General features: G+C 44.7%; 1 long non-coding RNA gene across 1 annotated transcript in view; it reads right to left on the reverse strand.

Annotated features, from left to right (window-relative positions):
- Positions 1-16016, reverse strand: part of LOC117801943 — a 63102-nt gene that overhangs the window by 2426 nt on the left and 44660 nt on the right. The window contains exons 4-5 of the long non-coding RNA XR_004624814.1: positions 11678-11821; positions 2730-2890 (exon numbers count right to left, since the gene is read on the reverse strand). This is a non-coding gene — a long non-coding RNA (uncharacterized LOC117801943). The remainder of the gene's footprint in view (positions 1-2729; positions 2891-11677; positions 11822-16016) is intronic.

Raw genomic sequence — 16016 nt, forward strand, 5'->3', positions numbered from 1 at the left:
TATATATATATATATATATATATATATCCCTATTTCATTATTCGCATTTGTGTTTTGAAGATCTCTCTAGATACAATTTTGAAGATTTATATATATAATATATATTTGTGCTTTGAAGATCGAACCATTAGAAAATCTTGGCAGAGTCACCCCTGAACATCTTGTCATAGCTGTTACTTCTTTGAGAATGGAACGCTGGTCTGGAGGACTGCCTGCCATTCGACACCACATCAGTATTAAAAGGCAGGAAATGAGTTAGAGAGGCTGCAAATACGATATCCCAAAGCCCCCTGGCCACAGCCATGGGTGCAGTTGGTAGGCCCACCCTCAGGCAGCCGGTGGAAAGAGTCTAGTACATTGGCTGGGGCAATCCACGACGCTGGCTGTGACAGTGGCACGGAGAGCACGGGGCAATGAGTGTTACATCATGTCCGGGGAGGCCAGAGGATTTACAGCTGCCACCTGGGTACAAACATGACACTGGCACCTCTCAAATTCTTTCTGTTAGAACAGGGGCCAGCATAACTTTCTCGTAAGAGGCCAGATAGATATTTTCAGCTCTGCTGGCCGTGTGGTCTTTTCTGTGGCCGTTTAACTCTGCTGCTGCAGCCCAGAAGGGGCCAGAGACGGGAGGGAAACAGATGGGTGTGGCTGTGTGCCAACAAAGCTTTATTTATAAAAACAGGCAGCCAGATTTGGCTACTGGGCTGGATCATCTGCTGACCCATTTTAGATTTCTGTCCACATCACAGGGAAGCTTAAAGGGGGAGCTGAGAAAAAGCTTCAAGTGTGGATGAGGGTACGGACATTCTCCGAGGCTCTAAGAGCTACTGGATTACATGCAGACTTTAAATTTCAGCTTGTCTTGTGAAACACAAATGTCCTCAGGAATGATCACACCAGCAACTATTAGGGATAGAGTATGAACTAAGGCAAGAAGAGTATGAAGACAGTTTTGCTTAAAATATTTCAGTTTTTAAAGGTGGAAGAGAGAACGCATGTAAAACCAAGTGGACCTTAACAGGCAGACCAGGGAGGAGTTTCATAGAGGCAGCCATCACTGAAGAGCAGGGCCGTGTGCTGCTTGCCCTTCTTCCAGTGAGGAATATCAGAATGGTGTAGCCGTCAGGAAGACTGGCCTCATAATGAGGTGAGATGTACCCCTTCTCGCCTCAACTCACACCCTCACCTACACACGCGTGGAGTAGGGTCACGTCAGCTTAGGTCAGGCCCAGCCCCAACCCCTGCATCCTCAGCAAGCAAATTCCACCTGAGCCTCAGATGTGTTTCTCAAATGCACCATCACCTACTCTGTCCAAGTTCAAGGCTTTTGCTTCAATGATGACAAATTAGTTCAAGGACCAAATTAATCATTTACTAAAGAATTCAATTCACTGTAATATGGTGCACATAGGAGTTTGGCAAACTGCAGCCTGCAGGCCAAATCCAGCATACTGCCTGTGTTTGTCAATAAAGTTTTATTGAAACACGGGAACACCCATTCACTTCCGTGTAATCTATGGCTGCTTTTGCACTGCAAGGGCAGAGGTGAATAAGAGCGGATGGCGACCAAGACCATCTGACATGCAGAGCCTCAAATATTTACTCTTTGGCACACTGCAGAAAAAGTCTGCCAACTCCTCGTGTAAAACTTGATAACATCTATTCAATAATTGCATGTCTAGAAATAGAGGATGACATTTCTGTCTACATGAAATGAAGGTGTCATCTTCAGTAAAACTGATAAAGCACAAATTGGATGTCTCAAAGATATATTCTACAGAATGAACCTCGGTGTACGTATTTACTTACTTTTTTCCTACTTAATCTATAAAAAACATTTCCTTCTTTTACCAGCAGAAACATTGAGAGGAGAAATTAGCTTAATGTCTAAGCGTATGTGTCTTAAACACGTACGTCTGGAGTAAAATAAAGTTTTTTGAGCACTGAAATGGAGGCTTTGGTTTAAGTGAGGGTGCTTCTGGAAAAGCAGCTAACCGTTCCCACTGACTCGGGGCAACTGTCTAACATGGCGCCATATCGACACACTCCAATTTGCTTCCTCTTGGGAGGTCCTATGCAAAGAGATTCCATGTTATAGAAGACATTTCTAGATCAAAAATAGTAAAGAAAAAAGAGAGGATAAAAGAAAACACATGTGGGCAGAGACAGCGAGGGAGATGACAGTGTTACAAGACACATGTATGGGCCAGGTCTTCCTTTGTCGTGTCCTGAGTAGTGTGGGATGTTTCCCATCATCCCTGGCCTCTAACCATTAAATACCAGTAGCATCCACCCCAGTTATAACCACCAAAAATGTCTCCAGACATTGCTCAGTGTCCCTGGGGGGGTAAGGGGGGAGGGCAGAATTGCTTCTGACTGAGAACCACAGACCCAGACAGATATCTGGAGTAAACTAAAGAATTCCTGAAGAAAGAGTTCCTCATTTGCTCTTCTGCTAAGGAGAACAATTTGCACGTGCAGAGCCCCAATGACACGTCAGGCTTCATACATATGTACGTGTTCTAATTCTCACAAGAACCCCTCCAGGATTATCTATTTTAAAAGTGAGTGGTCTGAAGTCGATGCAGGGAAGTCAATAGACTCACAGCCAACCCCATCGCCCCGCCCCGGCTCCTTACTTGCTTCTCGGGGCTGTCGGCGGTGCCTGAGGCAGAGAGAAGGAAAAGAAAGGGGGACAGAGGTGCTGCTGAGCCCCCGGCACTTACCGTTCGTCTTCAACTTCCCAGGCTCGCTGCTGCGGCTGCCCGCCTGGTTGATGGCCTTGACGATGCAGACGTACTTGGGGCCGCTCTGCAGACCGTGGGCCGTGTAACGGTTCTGCTGGATGTCGGCACGACCGTCCAGCTAGCGGCAGAGTGACACAGACCTGCGAAGCCAAGCAGACACTGTTTCTCAGGGAGCGCACTAATACCCTGGCGCGAGCGACCCGTGTTTACCGTCATGCGTTCCTAGCTAGTGTGCTCCAAACGGAAAAGCCCGTGAAGATACTACACAGCAGCTTCTGGTCCGTAAACATGGCGGCAGCCAAGGCGGTCCTGGCTGGCACGTGCGTGCGGTGCGTGCGGTGCGTGCGCGAGGCGCCGTGAGGCACCGTGGTGAGACGGAAGCGGCCAGTTACCACTGGTTCCGCTCTCGGCCCCCTCGCCCCACGCTCAGGACGGTGATGGTTAAACTGGAGTCAGCTGAGTTCCGAGCCTCACAGCAGGTGCGAAGAGACCTGAACGCGTAGGAGAAGTTGGCTGCACTCACGTAAATGCAGCAGATTGCTTTTGTGCCTCTTATTTTTCACCCTGCCCCAGACCCAGGCCTGAGTGGCTTTGCAGAGGCGGCTGGCATGTATTCCCTCGTGACATGGCTTTGGATCTGGCCATGTGATTTGCTCGGGCGATGGGCTGAGGCTGAAGTGGCGGGACGCCAGCTGCAAGCGTAGGCATTCCGAGGCCTCGAGAATTTCTGTTGACGCCTTGGGCCTCTGCCATTGCCAAGGGGAGAACATTCCCCGGAGAGTCTTCTCGTCTCAGCAGGATGAGAGAGACAGGGAACAGCTCTACTGCCCGCCCCCGCAGGAGTGAGGCCAGCAGAGACTGGCCCAATTCTGACAGGGGAGCTAAGAAAGGGATCATCGGGGCTGTTGGTGTCACAGCATTAGCGTGGCTGCAGTTAACCAACTTAGGAGGTGTGTCCCCAGGAGAAGCCTGGAGCAGTGGCACCCACGGGCAGCCCAGGGCCCAGGGTAGCTCTTAGAAAAGCATGAACAGGGATTCGGGGACCAGCTGTGTTCCCTAGCATGGCTGGTTTCAGAGTACGGCAGGGCCGCTGCTGCAGGATGTGGGCTGGGGGGCAGGCTGAGGATTTACGAGGCTTGGAAGAACATGCAGGGAAAAGGAAGCCCATTTTGTTCTGCAGCTGGCTGATGCTGAAAACATCTCTTTGGTATTGGGCCCAGCTCTCCTCTCTCCACCCATCAATCTCCACTCTAAGAGAACCTTTTCCCAGCCCCCTGGTGACTGGCTGTCATGAAGTTTCCTGACTCTGGTGAATTTCCTTCACCAGTTCTTGGTAGAGGGCTGAGCCCCTCCACTTCCTGAGGGGCTCCAAACTCCCCCCACTCTTTCCCTTTCAGTGGATTTGCAAGTCAAAGGGTTAGTTCTTCTGATCTTGAGGCAACTTATACCTTACCGTAATCCCAAGAAGCAGTCCCTTAATCTCTCTTTGGTCTCACCTCTTTGAGAATCTAATAAAACGTTTCTATACAAGGAAAGTCACATGCACAGATCCATACCAAGCCACAAATATTTGCATGGCATTCCAAGATATTCACAGCCCCATGACATCTGTCTTTGAATCCTACTAAATACTTTCTCCAACTTCTGAGTGAAACGTCGTTCATGCTAGTCTCACAGTTGAGAAGAACCTTAGAAGCATTTTGTCAAGTGTGAAACTTCACCTCATATGATTTGTACCTTGGGTGCACAGTCTTTTTAGACACTCTCCAGTGAGTCATATATGTATAAACTCACACACGTATATAAACTCACAGGGTCAGGTCTGACCCTGTGAGTTTTCTAGCACCTCTTTTCATCTCCACCTGCGAACATTCCAACCAGCAGCGCCGCCAGAAGTGATAAAGCCAGCATAAAGCAAGGGAACAGTGGCAGACTCACGGAAGGGGTTGAATGTGTGCGCGCTCATGTTGGAGACGGAGCAGAAGGACTGAAGCACCATCCACCCCCACCCCCCCACCCCCAGTTTTCCCCCAACTCTTAGCCCTCTGTTCTCCTACCCATTCTCACTCGTCTAAGACCCAGGAAAACATCCACCAGTGGTACAGTAACATGGGACTCTCCTCATTACATTTCCCTTTTGCTACTTTTTCACCTTACCTTTTCCTTGACTGTAGCTGTAATAAGCTCAATGCTTCTGGATAGTGCCACGGCCAAATCATAGATTTGGATCCAACCAAAGAAGGGTCATTTTGAACTCGGAGCTCTGGGCCCCAAGAAGGCTGCGACTCACTTTAGATATTTAATCGTGATCTTGCAACAGCAATAAAACAAAAACAATGAGGTTTTCAATGGCCTAGGGTAATCCACTCGTATTCCTAGACCTTTGTCAACAGCAGTCAAGCACGAATGAAAACAGGAACGGCATTCAGTAGAATCAAATGAGAATCCTATCAATGTCACTGCATTTACACTGTTCCCATTTAATTGCATATGTTGCAGTAAAATGACTATTGTGGTCAAAGAAAGCAAATGTAAAATGTTTCAATAAAACTTTACATCACTGAACAACCGCAAAGCTGGGCTTAATGTGGTGGGGGAATGCTTTCGGCGACATCATAAAGCAGATGTCCAAAATTGCTACAAACAGCAACTTGGCCTATAATCCAAAGCCTTAACCCAACAAAAAAGATTTAAGGTTTCAGAACACTTTTCCAAACAGAAAAGGGACCCTGACCATCCTGATTATTTTGAAGAGGTCGCTATTTTTTTCCCCTCAAACATTAAAGAACAAAAATGTTTATCTAGTAAAATTTGATTGGATAGCTTTACACTGGGCCAATCTGCTCTCACGAACGCTATTTCTGTGGCAGCTTACCTTTCTGTTATTATTATTGCCAGGATAATAATTGAGAAGTTGATTAAAAATGCCAAGAAAGCAACATTGACCATTTTCTTCTGGGGGCTGGAGTAAGCGTCTCCGAACACACCGTTACTGCATTGCTAGTGTTGGTCCTGGGCCAGCACCTCATAACGTCTCGCATACGGTGCCAAGTGGCAGGCCTTCCTGCCTTGATACCCTACTGTGTTGGGGCCGTTGACCAGGTTTTATGCATCTCTTTATTAAACACCCATGTAACCCTCCTGGACTGGAACTTCACTTTTCTCCAAATTCGTTTTCAGTCATCTTAGAGGGTATGCCGACACCCACCTTCTCTAATTCAGCTTCGAGTATTAAAACAACAATGGAACTTGGGAGATAATTAGTTCATAATGGAACTTAATTGAGTTTTTCAATTTTATACATTTTGTTCTCATTCACAATGGGTCAGAAGCATCTCCCTACATAATGCCGCTCATTACAAGATCCTAATTACATTGGGGATTTCAGAGCAACTGTCATCTCGCAGTAAAACATTATGTATAAAACATTACGCAACACGGACACCCTTCAGAGAGGCGACATGCGGCTTCAAACGTCCTTTGTTTCTTCTACCAGATCGGACAGAAGTGAACATTCTTTCCCTTCTTCTCTGTAAAAACAGTATCTGTTTAATAACGCTCGTGAATGTTTTCAAAATGACTAAAATTAATTAAATACAGATAACTACCTCGCCATGGAGACCTGGCGAAACACATCTTTGGACTTTTGCTAATGATAAAAATAGGCTGCTAGGAAAAGGCCCCATTTAGGATTTTAAATGGTGCACTGAAAGTAGTTTCAGAAAAAACATGAAAAACGTTGTAAAATTAAATACATATCTACTTATTAATAAGCAATTCATAAACATTGGTAGGCATAATTCCGTTAATAAAAATGCATAATAAAAACTGATAGTGTCATTAATTTTGCATTTTTGAATATATGAATTTGATTAGGGAGAGCCTTTTTATAAGATTAAAAGCTTCGCAGATATTATCTAATTCTCCTTCACTGAAGTCAGTTGTGGGCAATTAACTAGAATTTATTATGACAAGTGTAGGAACCGTGACCTACAGGCAGTTGAAGATTCCTAGTGGCACGAGGAGCTATGGCCAGTTTTGGGGCATTTTGTCTTCTAATTTTTGGTACAGTTTTACTATTAGCTCTTGTCATGCAATGTAACAACATCCGTAAAGGATATTCCTCCAAATGGTAAGACAGATGAACACACAACATTCAGGGATGGCCTTGCACATGAAGATTGTGTAAAATGCCATCGTGTAGATAATCTTGGCTAATTTCACGACTGACCTTTATCCTAGGACCCAAAACAACAGCTTTTTAAAAAAATGCAATGATGGGTNAAACAACAGCTTTTTAAAAAAAATGCAATGACGGGCGAGTGTAGTCCTATTTTTGTAGGAATCATAACCTTGAGTACCTCTATGCTAGCACTGTGGCAAGCACAGGGCTCAGACCTATACTTTCATTACCTCAACCATGTGAAGTTAAAACATTACCTCTTCTTACAGACGAGGAAACAGATTTAGAGGATGTTAAATAATTTGTCCCAAATTATGGAGCTAGTGAGCTCCACAGCTGGGATTCAAATCCAGGTCTCTCTCGGCCACTAGAAATATGTGAAATAGTTAAGAAGAAAATAATTAGAAGATCTTTGCATCTCAACTGCCCTTTTATCTACATTTATTCTTTCACCCTTAGGACTTGATCCTGTAGGCCTCAGGACTTTACGATACTGGTTTAATTGGAGTTAAAGAGACAAACAGCTCTCGGTACTAACAAGCTGATGAGAGTACCCCAGTCGGATGGGCACCTGCAGTTTCCCTGATCTCCATCTGTCCTGGGAGCAATGGCCTTTTTGACATGCATTGAATAAGTAAGGCCTGTCATCTTCGTGAAGTCATTCCCCTTTATTTTCTTGTGGCAACTGCTTCTGGGGAACAAAACACCATCTCTGGAATCACCGAGCATAGAGCTCTGAATTCAGGAGTGTCACTGCCAGTGGACTTCTGTAGGCATGGCCTTTTCTTGTCTATTCATTTGTCTTGTTTTGGTATTATTTTTCATGCCAACAGCACGGAAGCCAAGTCAGTCCCAGCTTAGCTACCTGAGAAACCCTAAGTTTCAGTCACTAGATCTCTTCTCTTCTTTTGGGGGATGGAAGGAAAAACAGGAATGGGTCAGGGTTCTAGAGCAGATCGCCTTCCAGCTCCACGTCCTCGCTCCTCACCTACCTATACTCTTAGCCCTGGAGCCTCGCAGGCCCTCGTATTCTGACTCTGGGCTCACCTGTGTGACTTGCTTTGGCCTCTNTTGTGGCAACTGCTTCTGGGGAACAAAACACCATCTCTGGAATCACCGAGCATAGAGCTCTGAATTCAGGAGTGTCACTGCCAGTGGACTTCTGTAGGTATGGCCTTTTCTCATCTATTCATTTGTCTTGTTTTGGTATTATTTTTCATGCCAACAGCACGGAAGCCAAGTCAGTCCCAGCTTAGCTACCTGAGAAACCCTAAGTTTCAGTCACTAGATCTCTTCTCTTCTTTTGGGGGATGGAAGGAAAAACAGGAATGGGTCAGGGTTCTAGAGCAGATCGCCTTCCAGCTCCACGTCCTCGCTCCTCGCCTACCTATACTCTTAGCCCTGGAGCCTCGCAGGCCCTCGTATTCTAACTCTGGGCTCGCCTGTGGGACTTGCTTTGGCCTCTGGCATATCAGCTAACAGGACAAAGGGGCTTGCAAAGCCCGTGTGCAAGTGGGCCTGTCCTTAACAGTCGTGCGCTGAGCTCACCAGGAGAACGTGCCCGCACAGGACTTCAGGAGGGAGCCGTGCAGCAGCCAGCAGCTCCAGTCCACAGCCTGACCATGATNCAAGTCCACAGCCTGACCGTGACGGAGCCTCACCAAGGTCAGCGGGACCAGCAGACCCCCACCTGATTGCAGACACACAGGCAATACATGCTTATTGTTATAGGCTACTTAGGTTCTGTGGTTGTTGGCTGTTCAGCCAAAGCCAACTGATACAAGGGCCTGCCAGTCCAGGCCAAGGCTCTACGCACTGTCCAAATGCCCATAAAAATTCGATTCAAGACACTTCAGGAAATACATAACCATCTATGGCGGACACGCCCTTGAGTAGCCCCCATGATTTCCACTCCATACTGTTCATGACTTTGTGTAATATGTCCTCCTTGAGGGTAGGCAAGACCTGTGACCTGCTTCTAACCAACAGAATATGGCAAAGGACAAAAGTCCTGTCATCGTTCTCCCTCCTTGGTGGTACATCATATGGCAAAGGTGAAAGGAGTTTGCAAATGTACTTAAGGTCCCTGATCGGTTGTTTCTGAGTTAATCGAAAGAAAGATTATTCTGGCTGGAAAAAGCAAGGTAAAGAACTATATTTGGCATGCTACCTTTTGTGAACCTAAAAAATGTATTTCTGGGTGTGTGTGAGTGTATGTCCATCTTTGTGTATTAACAGACTACCACAGGAAAGATGTGTGTGAGATGGAGCTGCTGCAGTGGGTGACTTTGGAACCAGGGTGGCTGCCATATTGGAAAACATCCAATTGTCACTGTAGACATTTTATATATTATTACGTAGTGTTATGCATTATTACTAAAAAGAAAGATACTAGGGAAATTACTATTTCTTCATGGTTTGTAGCGGGGCATGTAGAACTAGGGATGAAGAGCAAAACCAGAAGAATCCAAAATCCCGAAAGGAGAGCAAACTGATGCCAAACCCTTGAAATACCAGTGCCCCTTAGACCTGCCCCTAAAAGCACTTCAAATAGCTGAAGATAGTAATGGTGTTTCCCGGGGATATGGGTCAGAGGTGGAGCAGTCTTTCTGGAACTATCTTCTCCTTGCCTTCTTTGGTGCTAGTACCATTGGCAGGTCCCGGACATCTCTGCCTCCTCGAATTACTACGAACCTCCAAGTTCATGTCTCTGCTTCTAGTTTTGCCCTGTTCCGCTCCATCCTCCCTAACACTGCCTGAGGGGGCTTCTAACCATATATCTGATCACACTGCTGCTCTGTGGGCCACCCAAGCCCATAGGGAAAAGTCCTACACTGTGTGGCCCAAGTGGCCCTCTGTGGTCTAGGTCTTTACTGTGGGTTAGGGTTAAGAGACTGATGATTAAGAACATGCGCTTTCTGGAACCAGACCTATATGGGTTTGAGTCCTGGTTCTATTTCTGTCTTCATTTCCCACCATCTCCCCTTCCCCACTCAATTCTCTAGCCAGGCTTTAGTAGGGGATGTCTCAGAAAATGCCTGGCCACTTTGTCTCCACAGGTTGGCCCCCGATGATGTGGCTACCTGGCATCCCCTTAACTCACTGATATGTACCCACTCTCTTTCAAAACTTAGTTAAACCATCACCTCCCCTGAGACGTTTTTGTTACACCCCCCCACTTCTGCCCTCTTACTCAGGCAGCCGGCCACAGGGGTTCGCAACATTTCGTGACTTTTCCCCCCTTACACATTCTTGGAAAATGGTGAGATTTTAATAAAGGCTTCCAAAGCAGGCCAATTAAGGAGTGGAAGGTCCGAGGGTCGAGGAGGGAAGCCTGGGAAATGAGGACTAAGGCAGCTGAGGGTCCCTTTGTTGGTATGAGCCAGACATACTTCATTTACTCGGAGGTGGGGGTCTTCACACATCACTCTTTCAATTAATCCTAAATCTAATTTCTTTTTTAAGCATCACATGCCTCAGAATTACTTGTGCTAGGAAAGAACGGTGTGGTTAAGGGAGAACAGGTGTATATAATAAAAGCACATTGAGTTGATACGGATTTATTCAAAACAATTCTTTGTTGAAAAGTGACTGCTATTCTACTCTATTCTGTTCCACTTTGACATGTTCTATTTCAATTTGCTAACAAAGTTTCAAACTCGCTCCCTGAAAAGCCACTTCTTCTGGCCCTTTCCCATTTACTCAACTCAATTTGAATAACTGTGGGGGTACGGAGGAGAGAGTCCTTTGTTATCACCTCTGTGGCCAGCACCTAGGGCTATCTGAGATCATCAAATTGTCTCTGATACCGAATATCTCATGGGCCCCAGTGAAAGAAGGGCCTCTCTGTGTTTCAAGTCAGGTCTGAAATTCTTCCCAGGTGGGGGCCAATGACTAACATTTCAAATGATGCGCCTGCTCTCCTCCAAATGGGATGTGGTATTTGGCATTGCTTGGCTACCCATTTTATTAAATTCTTTTTTTACATTCTGAAATAACACTCAGAAAAGTACATAACACTAAATGTATGATATAATGACTAAACCATGTAACTCCCACCCGGAGAGTAGTTAACCCCACGAGCCCCCATATATTGCTTCCCAATGGTGCCACTCCCCTCCCATACCAGAAGTAACAATCATCTTTGCTTTTATTTATAGTTTTTATACCTATGTATGCATCTCTAAACAAAATAGTTTCTTTTTTTTAAGATTTACTTATTTGAGAGAGAGAGAGAGAGTTGCACATGTGCATGTGCGAGGGGGGGGGCAGAAGGAGAAAGAATCTCAAGCAGGCTCTCCGCCGAGCGTGGAGCTCATCGTGGGGCTCGATCTCATGACGCTGAGACCATGACCTGAGCCAAAATCAAGAGTCAGACACCTAACTGACTGAGCCACCCAGGCGCCCCACAACATAGTTTTCTTCTTTATCTTTAAATTATGAATGTATAAATAGATTCATACTGCATGTATTCTTTTGTTTCCTGCTTCTTTCTCTTAGCCGTATGTTTGTAAGACTCATCCGTGTGGTTTGCTAGAGATCGCTAATGTTCATCACTCTTTGGCCAGCTATTTTTGCTAGTATAGTACGAGTGAATGCTATCATCTTCTTGGTTAGGAAACGCAGCCAATACATACTGTGTATTCTTTCCTTCCTCATCTTCCCTTGACACTTCAATTTAGAAATGCGATCTAACTGAAAACAGTCACCAAACAGAGAAATCGACAGGGGGTGCGATACTCACTAACAACGTTGGCTTGTCCGGTGAATATGGTGTACTGGAGCTCATAGGAAACCACACTGAATTCATCATCAGAGGTCCAGTGGACGGTGATGGTATCATAGGAAGCTGTGCAGAACTCTTCTGTAATCGTGGGAGGGTTGGGAGCTGTGGGGATCAAGAATGCTCATCAGTGGAGAAGCAGGCACCTCTGGGATATGTTTCAGAGGAGATGTGTACAGTCAAAGCAGGCCTTTCTACACAGGTCTGTCAGGCCCACTATCCCAGAGATGGTGACCCCAATCCAAAGAGCGAGCGTTTGGTTGGCTGGTTGCTGCTGTGATTGTTAAAAGGTAGTGTGACTTCTGCCAGCCAGTAGGGACTTATCGCTATTTATCGTGAAAGTATGTTTAGAAGGTTAAGCAAATAATACCCTTATCCATGAAAAAAAAATATTAAACAAAAAGTAAACCAGATGAACTTTTGTGATTTCATCCACACTGGGGAGATGGTAAACTTTTCCAGTAAAGGGCAAGGTGGTAAATATTTTAGGCTTTCCGGGCCATACGGTCTCTTTTGTACCTACTCAGCTCTGCTGCACTGTGAAGGCAGCCCTAGACAAGTCACACTGAAATGGATGTGGGCAGGTTCCAGTAAAACTTTATTACAAAAACATGTGAGGGCTAGATTTGGCCTATGAACCAAAGTTTGCCAACCTCTGAGCTTTGTGAGGTCACGTGTTTTTATATTCATACACCCAACTGGAAAAATATCAATGTTTGTTATCCTATATCAAACCAGTCAAATAATTGTATGAAAATCTTCTTTCATTAGATGTTTTGATGCCTTATTTTTTAAAAAAAAATCTATTAGTGTGGCCCTATTTTCTTCTCATTTTCAATTTATAGGTGATATTTTAAATTAAGAAGAACACGATTAACAATCAATCATATCTAAGAAGTACATTTTTTCCTTCCCCAAAGCAAACATGGCTCCTTGGCATTTGGTTAACTTTTTCACTGGAGGCTGCCGTTTTATGTCTTGAACAGAGTCTGGAGTAGAGAAGTCTAAATCCTACCAAAATAATGATTTGAAGTTGACTTAAAATCTACCGGCTTGATTTCAGTAACTGGTTTTATGAGAAGAGTTTGAGAGCAAGAAAAAGACTAGGCAGTGAGTGCTTTGCACTGGCGATAATATTTTAGAGCAGGGGTTGACAAACTATGGCTATGGGCCAAATCTGGCCCACTGCCTGTTTTTGCAAATAAAGTTTTATTGGAACACAGCCAGGCTCATTCATTTATGTATTGTCTGTGGCTGCTTTTGTGCACTAGCAGAGTTGAGTAGTTGGGACCATATGTCCTGCAAAGCCTAAAATATTTACCATCTGGCCCTTTATAGTCAAAGTTTGCCAACCCCTGGTTTAGAGACTCGATCCAGGCCTTTATTTCCACTCTTCTTTATACTAGGACCTAACTTCAAAAGGAGAAACATATCTGCGTAATATAGATTTGTAGCAACCTCTGTTCACACTACTGCAGAGTTCTTTCCTGCTCTAAACTTCGATTAGGACTGAGGAGTCCTAAACAAACCCAAAGAAGGAGAAGAGTTTATAAAAAATGGTAAATTGAAAACTCGAATTGTTTTAGGCTTCTTCATTTTGTCCCCTGAAGAGATGTCCAGGACAAATAGCGTACATGGCAAGTTACTTTTATGCTTGTTGTATAAGTCGATTAGACCAGCTTTGCCTCTTGGTTACTGAATTCCACGAACATTACCGCGCACTTACACACGTGGGCAGGCACCGCGCTAAGTCGTGTATTAAGATAGAAAGGCTCTACAGAGCCCCCAAAGCATTCTTTCTGGAATATGTATTTATACATCTGTCTCCTGAAGTATCCACATGCAAGATTTAGTGTCATGTGCTATGACTTGATGTGCATGAATCAGCGACACCAAGCCAGAGATGCATTCAGTGAGGGAGACCCAGCTGCACCATAAAACGTGCTTATGATTGTCTGTGTGGTCCCTGCTGCTGTGTGATCCCCCGGCGGGGAGCGGTGGAGAAATGCTTATTCTCCCATAATCTAAATAGTGCATTGAATTACTTTTCCATCAACCACTGTAGAAAGATTTTGTCCTTTCTGCATTGCAATATATGATTAAATAGAAAGCAAACTTATGTTCAAAATAAGCAAGTAGCTGTGAGAGACATGGCAGTAGCTGTGATCGGGGAGGAAATGTCACCTCTCTGGGTTATTAACTTGACATACCACCTAGAGGCATGTCACAGGGAAAAAAAAAAAACTTGTTTTCACAGCCACGCAGGCTAACCCTGTTTTGATTATAAACCCAATGGGTTTGTCCTGAAAAGTCAATACCCAATTTACCGTAAATGAGAGTAGCAGCATGCTGCCAATTTCAATATTCATGGAATTGGTAGCAGAACTGCTATTTTCTTGCCTCTGTCATAAACAGGACATGAGAAATGGTGGGCTAATACTCCACAAACACTTCATTTCCTGCTTACAAATGTCTGATAAACTATTTGGACTTGGCAATATCAGCCAAGTGTCATATGTTATGGCCGGGATCGATGTTATGTCTAGAAATGGGCCAGATTTGTATTTGAGGTTCGACAGTTAAGAAGGCATAATGGCAGGGGCGCCTGGGTGGCACAGCGGTTAAGCGTCTGCCTTCAGCTCAGGGCGTGATCCCAGCGTTACAGGATCGAGCCCCACATCAGGCTCTTCCTCTATGAGCCTGCTTCTTCCTCTCCCACTCCCCCTGCTTGTGTTCCCTCTCTCCCTGGCTGTCTCTATCTCTGTCGAATAAATAAAAATCTTTAAAAAAAAAAAAAAGAAGGCATAATGGCAGGTACCCCATGTGGTGCCAGCTTGGCATGAACAGCCATCGGGATGATATATGGTGTACACGGTCCTAGTCAGTGCGAACTACTTTCACACTTTCCCCTTTAATCACTGCCTTGGCATTCGCACAGAGACGTGGCCCATGAATGTGCGCCCGCTGGAACACCGTCAGACGGCTATTGGGAAATGGGGAGGACACACTCAGGTCAACAAGACACTGATTTTGTGCAGAAAGTTCCATGTGCCTGGCCCAACAGTCTTTCAGTCCTCTTTGTCCTTGGGCATGACCTTGTGATGTGGATCTGGCCCATGAGACACAAGTGGGAGTTTGCCAGATGGGTCTTCTGAGCAAGCTTTTTGTTTTCCTAATAAACAAAGAGACTTTTGTCCCCATTTCCCTTGCATCCCTCTCTTTTTACCTGTAACTTGAGCACGATGTATGGAGGCGGGGCAGCTGTGCTGTGATCATGTGGCAAAAAGGCAACACAGCGAGGATGGCAGAGTAGAAAAAGAGCAAGAGCCTGGGGTCTGAGATCATCACCGAGCCGCCGCGCAGGCCTGGACCACACACCCCCGTGCTCGGGTTTGCAGGACGTGAACACCCGGTGATGGGTTCAGTCACTGCTAACCGGACTTTCTGTTGTTGCAATCATACTCAATCCCAAACGGTATAAAAAAAAAAGAGAGATTTTTCATAGGCTGCCATCATGAGAAACCGCTCGGCCAGAGAAAGCCTAGATCTGAGCGAATACAGCAGCCACAAGCGTTTTACATTTCAATTATGTTTAATTAACTTTAAATGAAAGTAAAGACTCACCGTGTACATTTCAAGTTTCTGACAGCCCTATGTGGTCAGCAGCGACCATAATGGACACTTATGGACACTAGTTAGCTGTTGAAGATATATAGCCTCAAACAGTCACACATTTGTTTTAGATACAGGCTAAACATTTCAATGACATTTATTATTGGGTTTTTTAAAGGCTGTCAGATGAAGGATCTTTTAATAAATAAAGGATCTCTCTAGTAGATTTAATATGGTTAAAATCCCTGAATATCTGTCAAATAAAAAGATGCTGTGACATTTTCTAATACTCTTGTTTCATTTGAAACAAATCTCAGACACGATTGCTTCTTGAGACTTCAGTCTCCAGCCAATGTATCTATAAAGGCACTTTAAATTCTTATTATGTTTTAGTCAAATGGCCACCATCTAATTTCTCACAATTTTTTTTTAACTGGGTACTCCATTTAACCATATTTTCAAAGAGCTTACATATGTTTATTAAATCATGGCCTTCTTAATTGATAAATATTACTATGTATTTCTTTTTATTGTAAATAAACAGTATGTGCATGACATTACTAACCTAAGCTTCTTGGCCAAATGGCTCTTCCGGTTGAAATGCTATTCCAGTTAAAAATGCTTCTCATTAGACTGTCAGCTCTGAGGTCATAATAAAGAGAGCTCTGCTCATGAAATCCCAGTAGAA

The sequence above is a fragment of the Ailuropoda melanoleuca genome, chromosome 4 (assembly GCF_002007445.2).
Source record: "Ailuropoda melanoleuca isolate Jingjing chromosome 4, ASM200744v2, whole genome shotgun sequence".
Classification (NCBI taxonomy): domain Eukaryota; kingdom Metazoa; phylum Chordata; class Mammalia; order Carnivora; family Ursidae; genus Ailuropoda; species Ailuropoda melanoleuca.